Here is a 13,946-nt window from a genome sequence, read left to right as displayed (position 1 = left end):
TTTTTGCTTTATGATAGAATGCAATTGTTCAATTATCATTTGATCTGATATGCTTCTTTGATTTTACAGTATCACAAAAAATTAATTGGTAGAAGTTTTAATTATAAAGGCTTATATTTATCGATTAAAACTAATTAGGTAAAATTGATAGAATGTCTAAGTTTTAAGACTAAAAATACTAATATCTATTACATAAGACGGTTTTGCTTATTTTTAGTGATAAATATTTTGTTTATAATTATATTTTAATCAAGTAATTTATTTCTAATTTTAAAAAATAAATACAATATTTATTACTAAATACATAATTAAGTGATGTATATTTTACTCATATTGTTTTAATATACAAAGTGTAACTCCTAAATTTTCATATATATGCCATTGGCCTTTAGGAATCTACTTAATTCATGAATTTTATTATAATAATAAATAGAATTCAATTATTTCTCTAACTTTGGTTTTTTAGGAAATGATATTTTATTAATTTAATTAGACGGATTAAGAAAGATTAATACGGTTATTCGAATAGGATTACATCCCCTTTATTAGTGTCTTAATGGAAGATGACATTTCATATTGATATCTGCTGCATGGAACTCCTTTCCCTGTAACAGCAGGCCCAGAAAATGGCTGCAAAAGCTCATACGGTATAATCCCAGCTCTATTTCTGTTTCTCAAATCGCTGTTGTGTTTCTTTCATCAATGATCCCTTCATCACTTTTAATCTCCCATTAAGTTTTCGAATGCGCATTTATAACCGGATCTTCGCCCCATGATGGCTCCATTTCCTCTCCCATACTCCTCGTCCGGAATGATTCGATAACCATCCAAAACCGCCTCACTTTCGCGCTTGCATTCGAGAAGGGAAGCATCGGAGGAGTGCGGCTTCCGGATTCTCATGAACAACTTCCATTCTTCGTCCAAAGGGTCCTCGGTCGGCTTTTGGTTCGAGCAATGGTAGGCTCGTTAGGAAAGTAGCCGCATATGGTATTGGCCGAAGTTCACTGCTGCGTGGTGTTCCGAAGTGGCCCAGATAATAGTTTGATGATACTAATAAGGTCTTGTGGTTTCTTAGAACAGGCCACCATGGTTGATCCTTTTTGTCACCGTGACCGACTGTACGAATTTCGTTCCACCATTCTAGAAGCTCGTTATCCGACTCGATGAGATTCGCATTCGGGTAGTAAGGTTGACATAAGCCGAACACATTGTCCCAAAGCATCCCAAATGAGAAAACCATCATTGGCAAAAGGGTAGTCATTGATGGGTAGCCTTAGACCATGAGATGCATTTGGATCCTCATCAGCCATCTCCCTATCAACAAAGTCATTAGGAATTAAAACATTTGTATATGCACCCGAATTCGCAACTGGATTACCTGCTTATTAGATCGGCCCGTAGAGCTTGATGATCGAATCGCCACTCCAAGTCATAGGCAATGGCACAAAGCTCAATCGAGTACTTGTTGGGCGAGAACACGTTCTCTATAATCCCATCGGCATTGATCAGTGATTCAGAGCTAGTGAATTAATCTCTATCGTGTACCGGAATAGGGATGTAACAGCCTATATATTGGATTCATAACGCTGAGTTGCCGATTAGTTGAGATAATATAAGGCTCAGTGAAACAATGAGTCCTTAACCTGCAAAGAAACATCAGAGGCATGCATTCAGTGGAAGATAAGAGAGATGAAAAAGAAAAGAAAAGGAATACACCTACCAATGACTACAGTTGATGATAGCTCGCATCGTGAGCGAGGACATGAACTTTCGCTAGCCGCCAGAGCCAACACGCCGTCGAATCCCAGGAAGGTGCATACACTTGTTTCCACTGCAGCTTTCCATCCATCGGTGGTCGAGTTAACTCAATGGCTAACGCCTCAATGTGTCGTTAGAGTTTTAGAAAAAAATGTTCGTGATCCATACATGTCGTTCCGTTAAGCTCTCGGACATTCTTGACATATGGTAACATAAGTCGTGGTAATCTAGTATGAGCAACCTTTTCTGTTTCAATGCCTGCACGATACGAAATTGCACATACGAATTAGTTCACGATATATGGTAATGGCAAATTGTTGTAATGTTCTTATATTGAGCCTTGTACAGAACCTGCTCCACCGTCATGACACCTCTGATTTCTCGGTTGATCATTTCTTCGGTGATTGCAGACTCTGCCAGGCCATATATCTTCGGAGCCAGTTTGCTTTTCGATGGCCATTCCTGCAATAATTGGCAATCAGATACTTTATGGAACAAATGTTAGGTGATATTCTAATCAATGTGTCAGAATGCTACATATAATGTTTACGGATCATACCGTAACTAACCGAATGCTATGCGGATTTAGACCGGCAAGTTTTTGCCGAGCAAACTCCTCGTCCCTAAACCAAAAGAAATTTGTCCCCTGCAAATACAGAAAACAACTACTATTATGATCAATTGCAGTCCAAGAAACAGAGTAGAAGCATGAGAGTTCATACTAGCCAGGGTATCGGGGGCCTCGAACCGCAGCACATCTTCACCTCCCTCGGTCATAGCCGTGAAAAGTCTCGGAAGGACAGTATTCCAAACCCCTTGTTCCTTGAGGGGAGGCAAGTTGATTCCATCGCTGAAGAGCGAGTCCAAGGCTGTACTCATTCCTTAAATATTGGTACATGGTCATACCTGTTCCACATCGAGGTCTTCCGGTTCTACATCGTCGAGGGGAATTCTGTACCGCCCAATACGGATCTTTTAAGCACTAGTTCTTTTTCTCTTAGCCTCTCTTAGCATCTTCAGTCCATTTGGAGTCTTTGATGGTAAATATGACTGCTTCAACAATAACAATATTATGGAAGCCGTTGATGACGATTTCATCGACGTATGTCTCTCGATGGTGCTCGTTCTCCACAAACATTGCTCTGATCTCTCCGAATCCTCCTCCGACTCGAGCCCTCGATCGAGTCCGATATGAGTGATGAAGTCACCAACGGTTTTTTTAAAATGGACAATAGTCTCTATTATAAATACTCTTAATTATATAACAATGAACGTTCAATTATCCTGTTACAGCCACTGATGCTCGAACTCATGACCTCTAAGAACAACAACGATTCCTTTAACCATTTAGATAAGTTAATTCGTGCTTGAACTGAAATTAAATTTTAAGTACTTTTAATCATACATAATGATCAATTAATAAAATAAATAAAAGCCTTTAAAAAATCATAAATTTTTTAGTTATAATAGGGTAAATTACACGCTTACTCTATCCTATTTTACCTACGGTACTTGTAATTTTTTTAATTTATTTACTGAATTTTATACATTGAATTTTTTTAATACTGGATCATTTGATGTGGCTTATTTTAATATTTTTTCCAGACATTTAAAATAAAAGCTGTTTTTGCTTCAATCTTACTGTGTCCTCTACACATCTGATCGACTTCCCAATGAGAGCGAGAACAACAAACAACAAAGCAATCACCTCAAATCTGATTCTCCATGCAAGGGCCTTATATCTTCACTTCCGGTCGAGAAAGGTTGGGTTAATCATCTCTATCAGTATCAAGGATTTTGGATCGATCCTCAAAAGCTGCAAGACGTGCTCACTTGCCAACGCCACTTTCAAGCTCGGGAAACTGATATCTTCCTTGTTACCAATCCCAAATCGGGAACCACATGGTTCAAGGTTATTGTTTTTGCCTTGATGAACCGGTTCCAATATTCATTCACCGATGACAATCACCCTTTGCTCTCGAAGAATCCTCACGTTCTTGTTTCATTCTTCCTGGCCGAGCTTCACGTACGTCGATGGTTAAGTTTCTATTTCACGGACTCAAGAATAACTGCTACTCACTCATCCACTTTTTATTGCCGGACTCTGTAAAGAACTCGCCTTGCAAGCTTGTGTATTTATGTAGGAACTCAAATGGCCAAATGATACTTTCGTCTCGCTTTAGCACTTCACAAACAAGTTAAAAGACAAATACTGAAAGACAAAGTAAAGGTGCAGTTGCAGGTGGGGGAAGTGGATTTGAACTTGTTCAAGGTGGTGTAGGTTTTTGTTACCTCAACTCCCAAGAGCACTTCATTTGCTTGCCACATAAAAATGATTTGAGTGTTCCCATCTGGATAGTCAAAATAGCCTCGACATGTGCATTGTATCCAACAAAGCCAAAAAAAAATTCATGCATGGAAGTAACTATTTATAATTTTTTTTAAAATAACATAAAAAGTCAAGAAAATCACAACCATTGAATGTTGTTGTGTAGCATTTATCATCAATCCAATGCCAACAGCAATTGATGAACCATAATCTGATACAAGGTTGGTACGGACATAAGGTGATCATTGGATAGACTCATAGTCCCCAAGATTCCCGTTGACTCCTAGATCCAATAGACCTAAGGTAAGACCTTATCGATATAGTTATGGGAACACATATGGTGTATGGTTAGAGAGTAACTAAATGTTTTTATTGAAAATTTTACCGTCACTTTTATACTATGAAACTAAATTTGATTTTAAAAAATATATGTATATTTTTATTCTGCACTTTTAGGACACACTGAACTTCCTAGTAGGGTGTTCTTTTTTTAATTTTAACCGAATTAGTTCGATAAATTCGGTCGGCCACCGAATTAGTTTGGTCGGGAACGGTTAATATTTTTTTAGAACTCGGTTAACGGTTAATTCATTCGAAATCGGTTAATTCACCGAATTAACCGAAATTAAATTTTAAATATTATATATATTATATATAACATATGGGCTCAGCCCAAACTATTTAAAACCAAATTAATAATTTAAGATCAATAACTTTTAAACTTAAACCAATATTAATTAATTAAAACATCCATATAAAATTTTTATTTTATAATTATATATTATTTAAATTAATTGTAAATTGTATTTTTGAATTAAAAAATATTCAATTTTTATATATTTAGAAAATTTTAAAAAAATTTGGTTAATTTGAAAATTAACCGAAATTTATGCGGTTCGGTTAATATTTTCAAAAAAAAAGTTCGGTTTGATTAACGGTTAAAGAAAAAAATTTCGATTAATTCTGTTCGGTTGACCACCGTTTTAACCGAATGAACACCCATACTCCCTAGTTCAATTCTCTAAACTTTTTTCCTTTTAGATACCATCGGGTAGACACCCCGGCCTAGACACTTAGAGGATCGACACATTTCGTACCGTACTTTTTATTGTAATGTTTTCATCTTCTGAAATACCTTTATTTTGGTGACATGTGTCTATATTTTGATATATTATTTTATTGTGTATGGATCTTTACGATACTTGTTATTTGGTATTTTGTACTGCGCATAACATTTTATGTTTACATTACTCAGTTTGAATTTTACTATTATTAATTTATGTTTTTAAATAACTTTATTGTTATTAACAATGTTTTAAATATGTTTGATTATTGTATATTTTTAAAGGGTTAGGAAAATATTTTAGAAAATGTTCTTTGTAATCCGTTAAATTTAGTAGTATCATGCAGACCGGATCTAGGGGTTACAAAGCTAAGATTCAAATGAGAAAAAAGTTACGATGAATAATAAAATATTTAAAATGAAAAGTGCGGAAAAACAAAAAAAGAAAAGAAAAAAATTGATTCGACCCCATCGAAATTCAAGTTCAAGCGTCAATTAATTTACTAGGAGAGAGAAAAAAAATACCATACACTAATTTGATTCTAGATAGAGTCAGAAATCGGGTTTTTTTTCCCAAAACCCTTGGAAGATAAAATATTAAGGGTATTGGGTTTACCCAAACTTTATTTAGTAAAATGCGATATTTGCTATAGTCTAAACGGAACTCGTGTGGGATATTATTTCTTAACGAGCCACTTGTAGTGGGCTCACGTGGACCATTATTTTAATGGTGTTATAATAACTCGTCGCACCAAGGTGACGAGTCCATAAAAAATTAATTTTTTTAAAAATAAAATTTAGAAAATAAAAAAATATTCAATGGAACTCGTCACATCGAGGTGATGAGTTACTTCGAATTCAATAAAAAAATAGTCGTTCAACGGACAGACGTGCAGTAACGGGTACTTGGAATTTTTCACCTCGAGCTGACAAGGTCGACCAAGAATAATTTTAAAAAAATAAAAATCAATTTATTTAAATTTTACAAAATATAAAGTAAATTAATTGTAAAAAATAAATTTTTACATGAAAATTACAAAGAAAAAATATTTATGTCTTCTAAGTTCTTGATGATGTCGCGGAGTGGTCGAATGATATTGCCGCAGGGGTTATCGATTACGCCTTGATTATCGCAGGGGTCGTAAGTCTTGATTGTCGTCGTCGTTTTCTTACCGAGAGGTGTACCCAACACACTCTGTGATCCACCTTTGAAATACAGTGATGAATATGACATTTGACGCCATTATCGCCATAACTGCTTCGACTTGGTTGCTACTTTGTTAACTATATAGGATATGGTCTGAGTCACCTGCAATTGCATGTTCTGTCGAAGATGCTTGAGTGTACTGCGGTGCATCTCATGAACCTCTGACCCAATTCGGTCGAGTTTCGGTTGAAGTATGAAATGGAGGATAAAACTGGAATTGGCCTGATGCATAATAGTACTATTCAACGGCAAATGCTGAAGTAGAAGCAGAAGACGATGATGCTTTCTTCTTGGACTTCAACTTAGAGTTGGCACATGTGGCCTAATTATGTTGCTATTCTCTTTCGGTGTCGTGAGATATGGTTTGTCATTTTCTTCGTAAAGCTGAAGATATGGATAATGGTTGAAATCTAAGTCTAACGGTGTAATGTCCTAACAATGGGGGAGCGATAGTTCACACTGATCCATAGGTCGATGTAGTAAGCGTGTCGAACCGACTAATTATCATTATGTTTCCCACGCGTATCGATTGCATGGAGTGTGTCCATATCAACCTCCATTTGCCTGGGAATCGGCTGGCGCACCGCAAAATGGTGTATCACTCTATCAGTTGCGTGCCACTCAACAATCGCTTGGTGCAATAACTGTGTCACGGCGACACACTATAACTGGGACCCCTAAAAAATTTACCCCGATAATACATGTTTGATCTACTCATCAACATACGAAAGCCAAGAGAACTATAAATATTAAATATCAAAGTTAGTATATATAAAGTTTAAAAGATTCAAAATAATAATAATAATTTATATGTCATACCACGAATCGACCGGCGATGTCGATCATCATCTTTATGTCTCGTGTAGTGGCACCCGCCAACTTCGTCTCCGTTATTTTATGACACAATCTAAAATATTTAAAAATAAAAAATTATTATAAACAAATAAAAAATAAATAAATTTATGAAATTAAAAAAATTAAATAAATAAAGTTAAACAATTATCTTTCAGCCAGCGGAAACTCGATCGGGCATCTGTAATTGGCGTAAAAAAGGGAAGCGATACCAAGCACAAGACTCTAGCAGTATTAGACAACCTACTACATCAACTTTTCGACCTGGCGTTACAATTGCAGCCTTAAAAAGCTCCCGATACAGAAAGGCCAGAATCGTCGAGCCCCAACTGACATTATAGCACACATTGAAATCTTCCAAAATTTGCAGATAATGAGTGTGCACCAGATTACCGGATTTTTCCAATAATAATATCCCTCCGATCACTTGACGAATAAATGCTCAGGACGCGAAAACAATTTTTGCCTTAGTAGACTCGACAATCACTTCGAATTCATACTTCAGCCATATTATCATTATCCGATAGCCCCTCATGACGTCGGATGGTGGCCATTTTCCCATAACTTGGTGGACTAACATTGAGGGGTTGTACATGTTCTGCCTCACCACGAGGGCTCTATTCACAGGACAACCAAGTTGGTAAGCAACGTCTTCCAAAGTAATTGTCGCTTCACCACTCGGAAATGGAACGTGTGCGTCTCGGGACACCAATGTTCGATCAAGGCCTCGATCAACGCCAGGTACACCTTGAAGCCGCATAAAAATATAGTCAAAAATAGATCGAATTGATGTAGATATGTCATCATCCGCTGATGCGACTTTTTGGTGGTCATCCCCCAACTATGAATACTCTATTCGTCGTTCGGCCCACGTTGGATCAATGAAACATGTGCATTATCCAGCCGCAACATATATTCTTAGGTTGTCATTTTCGAGATTTTTGCACAACATATGTTTTTTTTTTCATTTTTTTTGGATTTAAGGTTTGGTGAAAAACCAAAACTCCAAACCCCTATTTTATAGCCTTACCCCTAACGACTACAAACGACTAATTTTTTGAAATCCCCGGCCGAACGTCATCTCGAGGTGACGAGTTCCAAGTGACATTGGTGCCCATTGAACAACGGCTAGTTTTTTTTATTTGAAGAAACTTTTTTTTAATTTCTAATTTTTTAAAAAATAAAAAATATTTTTAATGGGCTTATCACCTCAACGTGATAAATCATTATAACACTATTGAAAATAATGATTCACATGGGGCCCACTGCACGTGAACTATTAAAAATTAATATCTTATGGAACTCGTCACCTCGATGTATTTTGATAAATAAAGTTTGGGTAGGCCCAATACCCTAAATATTTTACCCTCCTAGGGTATTGGGCCAAAAAAACGTATAAATCGTGTAGTTTGGCAGCTTGCAATAAGGTTGTTAAATCAGGCCCATTTCAGTTTATGTCTGATCTTTAATACGTACGAAGGCCCGATAACTAGAGATGAAGCAAATAACATTAATTATTAGTAGTATTTTATTTAGGTAAACTACATTGTCGGTCACTAAACTATTGTGATGGTTCTATTTTAACACTGAACTATGAATTCTGTCAATTAACTCGCTAAATTATTAAAATAATTTGAAGTTTAGCAAAATTTTTGAAATGACAATCAAACAAATTTATATGATAACATATTTTATCTTAACTATTTGCGTATTTTATCAACTGGGTTTCAATTTTAATTAAAAATTATTTAATAGATTTAATCTATTAATATGATGACATATGTAATCATATTTGATGAAAATTAAAAAGGAAAATAAGACAATAATCAAGAGGTTCGGAGGGTTTAATAAGAGCACCTAACCGTTAAGCTAAGTTCAACATTTAATTAATGGTTGACAACACTTTTTATGTTAAAAGTTATCTTAATAGTGAAAACTGAAGAAAGGGGAATTTGAACTTTGGCTTGCTACGACATAAGCACATATTATCACTTAGTCAAGTTCAATATTTAATCATAGTTGATAACATTATATATATATATATAATAAATTATTAATATAGTTAATTTTTTTTATAAAAATAATATTTAATATTGTGTAACTTTTATAATAATATATAATAAACCACTTGGATTAAAAATGTGGCATAGTTTTTTCTTGAAAACATCCATTCCAAAATAAATAAATAAAATCCATGTCAACATGGTGATTTTTTTTAATAGAAAACATGGGGAAATAGAAGGTAATTAGAATAAAAATATATATCACTACTTACTAGAAACAATTAATTATTTACACTAACTAATGACGTGATCAATTTTTGCCAATTTAAATAGAAGTAATTCAATCACAAATTTAAATGCAATATAAAGATGAAAACAATTAGTTAACTAAAACTCCGTGTTAACCAATTTCGAAAATCAACAGTTAAGAATAGAATAATATATCTATGAATCATATAAATTTATCCCTAAAACTATATTCAATCGAAATCTATGAAATTCAAATTATTTTAATATATTTCATAAATGTGACAGGAATGGATTATAATACTGAAACCTAAAGTTTAAAATATTACTAAATAACTCTTCTGGGGAAAATACTAAATAACTAATTATTTAAAACGTCTTGAATTCAAATTATTTAATCATCCCTATTTATAAAACACCGAATTAATGCAGACAACAGCTCAACCACAAACAATCTGTTGCTTTTTTTTTAATGAATAACATAGATTAGGGTTTTGTTTTTCCATGCAGGTTTAGGTTTCTGAAAATATAAGAAAAGTCAAATCTGAAAAATAAATTGGTTAAATGCGTAAACAAGGGTCTAATCTTTTCTTTTCTTTTTTGCAGTTGCTTATATAAGGATCTAACCTTTCATAACGATCGAATAAGAGCACAACATTTATAATATTTGCAGATAAGGTTTAACCCCGAATAGGGGCATGACATTTTTTAGTATGAAAAAAATAAGGATATAGTATTTTAAAATTTTGAACGTTTTCTGAAGTTAATATCTTATTTACACAAATTTTAAAAAGTTCAACCCTTGAATATATTCAGAAATATTATGTTTTTAATCCACCCTTTTGAAAGATTAAACTCTTATGTGAGCAACCCTGAAATAGTATATCCTTGTCTGAATATTTAGCTCCAAAAATAATTTAAAGGTGAAAGAGTTGTTAAAAGATGATGAACAAATTGGTCCCCCAGACAATAGAGGGACACCCACTACAGATTCACGCATGATACAAGTTATCAATGAACTGAAAGCAATGGGACATTAGTGGGGAAGCTGAGCCGGCCATCAGTGGCAGCTTATAGCTCGACCACCTAAGTAGTACTATATTTAGTAGATAAATGAGTGATTAAATTTCCTAGGCTTTAATATTACACGACACGCCGTCCTAATTTCAAGGGTACAATCAATTAGGGTAACCTTATCTTTAGGGGTTTGCATACTTTCATTAATTTGATTTGTGGTTTAGAGTGTCCATTATACTGTTATTATGCGGTATTTGCATGTTGAGATATTTGAGATGTCATATCCGACTCGATTCATGAAATTCGAATACTCATAAAACTCGGTTATATGTATGTTCGAGTCATGAGTATCTAATTCATATTTATGGAAGTGCAAAGCTGAGTTCGCCTACAAGGTAGATACCTCATTTACCATCCGTCTTAATGTCTTTTTCACTAAAGTAACGCTTCACAATTTATCTAGCCTAATATTATCAACTTAATTACTAATGGACTTGATGTTCTCAAGATCGAATTTAATCAGAATTCGATAAATTAATAATGAATTTAACCTAAATATATCTTAACCCAGATCTATAGGTCCCCATGTGCCATCGATCTTTCCCTTTCTCTTCTTTCTAGCACAAATTTCACAGAAACAAAACAAAACAAACATCGAGAGAGGAAACTGGTAAAGGAATCGGTATTGTCTTTGGAAGCAGCCAAACTGCTAAAATCCAAGTGGTAGTGGTGGACCTTCAATCTTCTCCCTGCCATAGCTCAACTGTTTCTCAATGTCTGAAGCTCTTTTCTTTCAGTCTTCTACTCTTGCACCGATACATCATGGTACTAAATTTCAGTTACGGATGCGGTTGCATTGCGGGTGATACGAACGATACAGTTATATTTGTTTTCTAGAAGTACTACATATTTTAATTGCCGATGTGATTAAAATGTCGGAGTGGCCTTGAAAACCGCTACGATGTGGCTGTAATTCAGTATTATGCGCTATATACTCTTGAAACCAGCAGGCAGAAAATATCTGCAGCCAACTAAAATACAAACCCATGAACTACAAATAAACCTATCCACATGAAAAACAATGGCACTGATATTTCTATATATGTACTGCTCATACATGTTGCAGTGTATACTTTTATGGACCTTTGAATGCATGAGAGTTTTAAACATGTCACATGAAAGTTTTTCGGTTGGTCAAGCTCCATCGAGTTTCGCCAATAGTTTCATTTAACGAACGATTTGAAAATGATTACTGAAGGGCACACCAAGAACGAGAAATTCGTAAACATAGACCAGTCACACAATAAATTTAATTGCTCAAGTTTGCAGGTACAAATCTCCCCTCTTTAATATAAATATTATTAATTATACCCCAAATCCCCAAAATCCACAAAATGAAAAGGAAAATGAGATCCTCATCTAATGTTTATAGTGAGGACTGCAACATATACCCCCCAAAACCTAACCTAACAATAAGAGTACATCATGCAATATATATATATATATATAAATACATACAAAATAGAAAACAAACTTACTGGATTAAAAAAGTTGCAGCAAAATGATCAGCTAAGTTTCTCTCTTCAACATAATGCCAGATGGTGACGAAGATGATATATACTCTATGTTTCTTGTACTCGTTCGTCATGAGTCCGAGTAACATAGAGTATACCTTTGAAGAAAAGGATCCGAGGTTCCTCTCAGCGCAAATAAGGGTTTCCCAACCTTTTCGATAATAAAACTCCAGGCTGAATTATTGCAGCTGACATGATCGCTCCGATCCAATCTTCTCCCATGCTTGTATCAGTACTCAACTTTAGATTTATTCCCAAATCCCACACCATTTTGATTATATAGAAACTAAGTGCCTAGGGGGAAAAAAGAAAAGGAAAAGAAGACGAGAAAGAGGGAGATAATTTGAAGAAGTGGTCTACTTTTTTTCTTTTGCTAGATCAACCCGATACCTGTTGGATCATGCCAGGAACCCATATTTGTGCTCCAATAAACTACCGGATCGGATAAACCAATTTGCTCAAGCTGATTCTGGCATGGTACTTTGACATCTTTCATGGTTAGCCCATTTTCGACATTAGTAATCATTTGAAGATCTTGAAAAGGAGATAAGGCTTCAGTGTTTTTAACACCACCATTGTTGAATTTGTGCTGGTTAAGAGTGGAAGCTAAAAGAGAAGCAACGGTGGGTGTAGCGATAGAAGAAGATGAGGAGCCAAAATATTTGAATAGCTCGAAAGGAGTGGGTTATTCTGGTAATGATCAATACTATCCCCAGAAGAAAACCCTAATCCAAGAGCACTCATAGATGGCTGGTAAGGAAGATTGATTAAATCCGCCCAAGGGTCATTAGCTAACCCATAAAACAAAGGGCGAGTACTTGAGGTTGAAGACAATGGAGGGATAGGATTTGCAGTTGAAGAAGCACCCGTACCAGTACCACCGATAGCTGAACAAGACGACGTATTAGTAGAAGAAAAAGCTGTCCTTTTAACACGCTTGTTCTTCCGATATCCGCCGCCAACAGGAACGTTCCTTAAAGTGCCACCTCTTGTCCAATAACGCTTACAAGCTTTGCAAAAGTGTCTGGGCTGGGATAAACTGTAGTTGTTGTAGTAGCAGAATTTTGTGTTGGACGAGTCACAGCGAGGACACTTGAGTGCTTGTTGCCGCTGTTCTTGGCTTGGTTTCTCCATCAGGGTCTGCAACAAGAGAAGGGGAAAGAAAGAGATGAAGGAGGGTGTTATTAGGGTAAAAAAAACGACGACACAAAGTAAATATTCTCTTCCAAAAGCAAAGCAACAAAGAATGGGGTCATGTTTCTGTGTAAATAATTGATTGATTTAGAGAGGAAGAGAGAAACCTGTGACCATTCATTGCTAGTTGAAGAGATGGTGACCATCTTCTCGCAGCTACTCAACATGTCCATCTGTTCTGAGCTAAAGGAATCGATGAAACAAAGAGTAAAGAGACAAGGAACAGGTGGCAAAGTTGAGGCTTCGTTCAATGGGTGTTGAAGCTTTGAAATATTACTATGAAATATCAGAGCCGGCTATTACAGGGAGCGTCCTGAGCGATTGCTCAGGGACCCCTTTTTTTCATCTTTGTAATTAGGGCTCCCATTTTTACATATTTATAATTAGGCTTCTAATTTTTAAATCTTACCTTTTATCTTTATAATTGATATTCTAATTTTATTCAATCTTAATTTTTAATCTTTATAATTGAAGTCTCTAATTTTTCAATCCTTTTTTTACCTTTATAATTGATACCCCTAATTTTTTTAATCCATTTTTTAACTATATAATTGATTCTCTTATGTTTTTTCAATCTCACTTTCTACCTTTATAATTGAGACCCCCAATTTTTTAATCTCACTTTTTAACTTTATAATTGAGGTCCTTAAGTTTTTTCAATCTCACTTTCTACCTTTACAATTGAGGCTCCTAAGTTTTTTCA

At 35.1% G+C, this 13,946-nt stretch overlaps 1 long non-coding RNA gene and 1 pseudogene across 1 annotated transcript; both read right to left on the bottom strand.

Annotated features, from left to right (window-relative positions):
* Positions 1-994: 994 nt before the first annotated feature.
* Positions 995-2,626, bottom strand: LOC120214629. The gene is made up of 6 exons (XR_005524887.1): positions 2,481-2,626; positions 2,318-2,404; positions 2,110-2,220; positions 1,721-2,016; positions 1,379-1,643; positions 995-1,314 (listed from the first exon to the last, which is right to left on the bottom strand). It is a non-coding gene; the product is annotated as an uncharacterized LOC120214629 (long non-coding RNA).
* A 9,580-nt stretch (positions 2,627-12,206) lies between these two features.
* Positions 12,207-13,486, bottom strand: LOC120214641 (annotated as a pseudogene).
* Positions 13,487-13,946: the final 460 nt, after the last annotated feature.

Source organism: Hibiscus syriacus, unplaced genomic scaffold, assembly GCF_006381635.1.
Source record: "Hibiscus syriacus cultivar Baekdansim isolate YM2019G1 unplaced genomic scaffold, ASM638163v2 tig00110082_pilon, whole genome shotgun sequence".
Lineage (NCBI taxonomy): Eukaryota > Viridiplantae > Streptophyta > Magnoliopsida > Malvales > Malvaceae > Hibiscus > Hibiscus syriacus.
The sequence above is the reverse complement of the archived record's forward strand: the minus strand, read 5'-3'. Positions and strand labels throughout refer to the sequence as shown.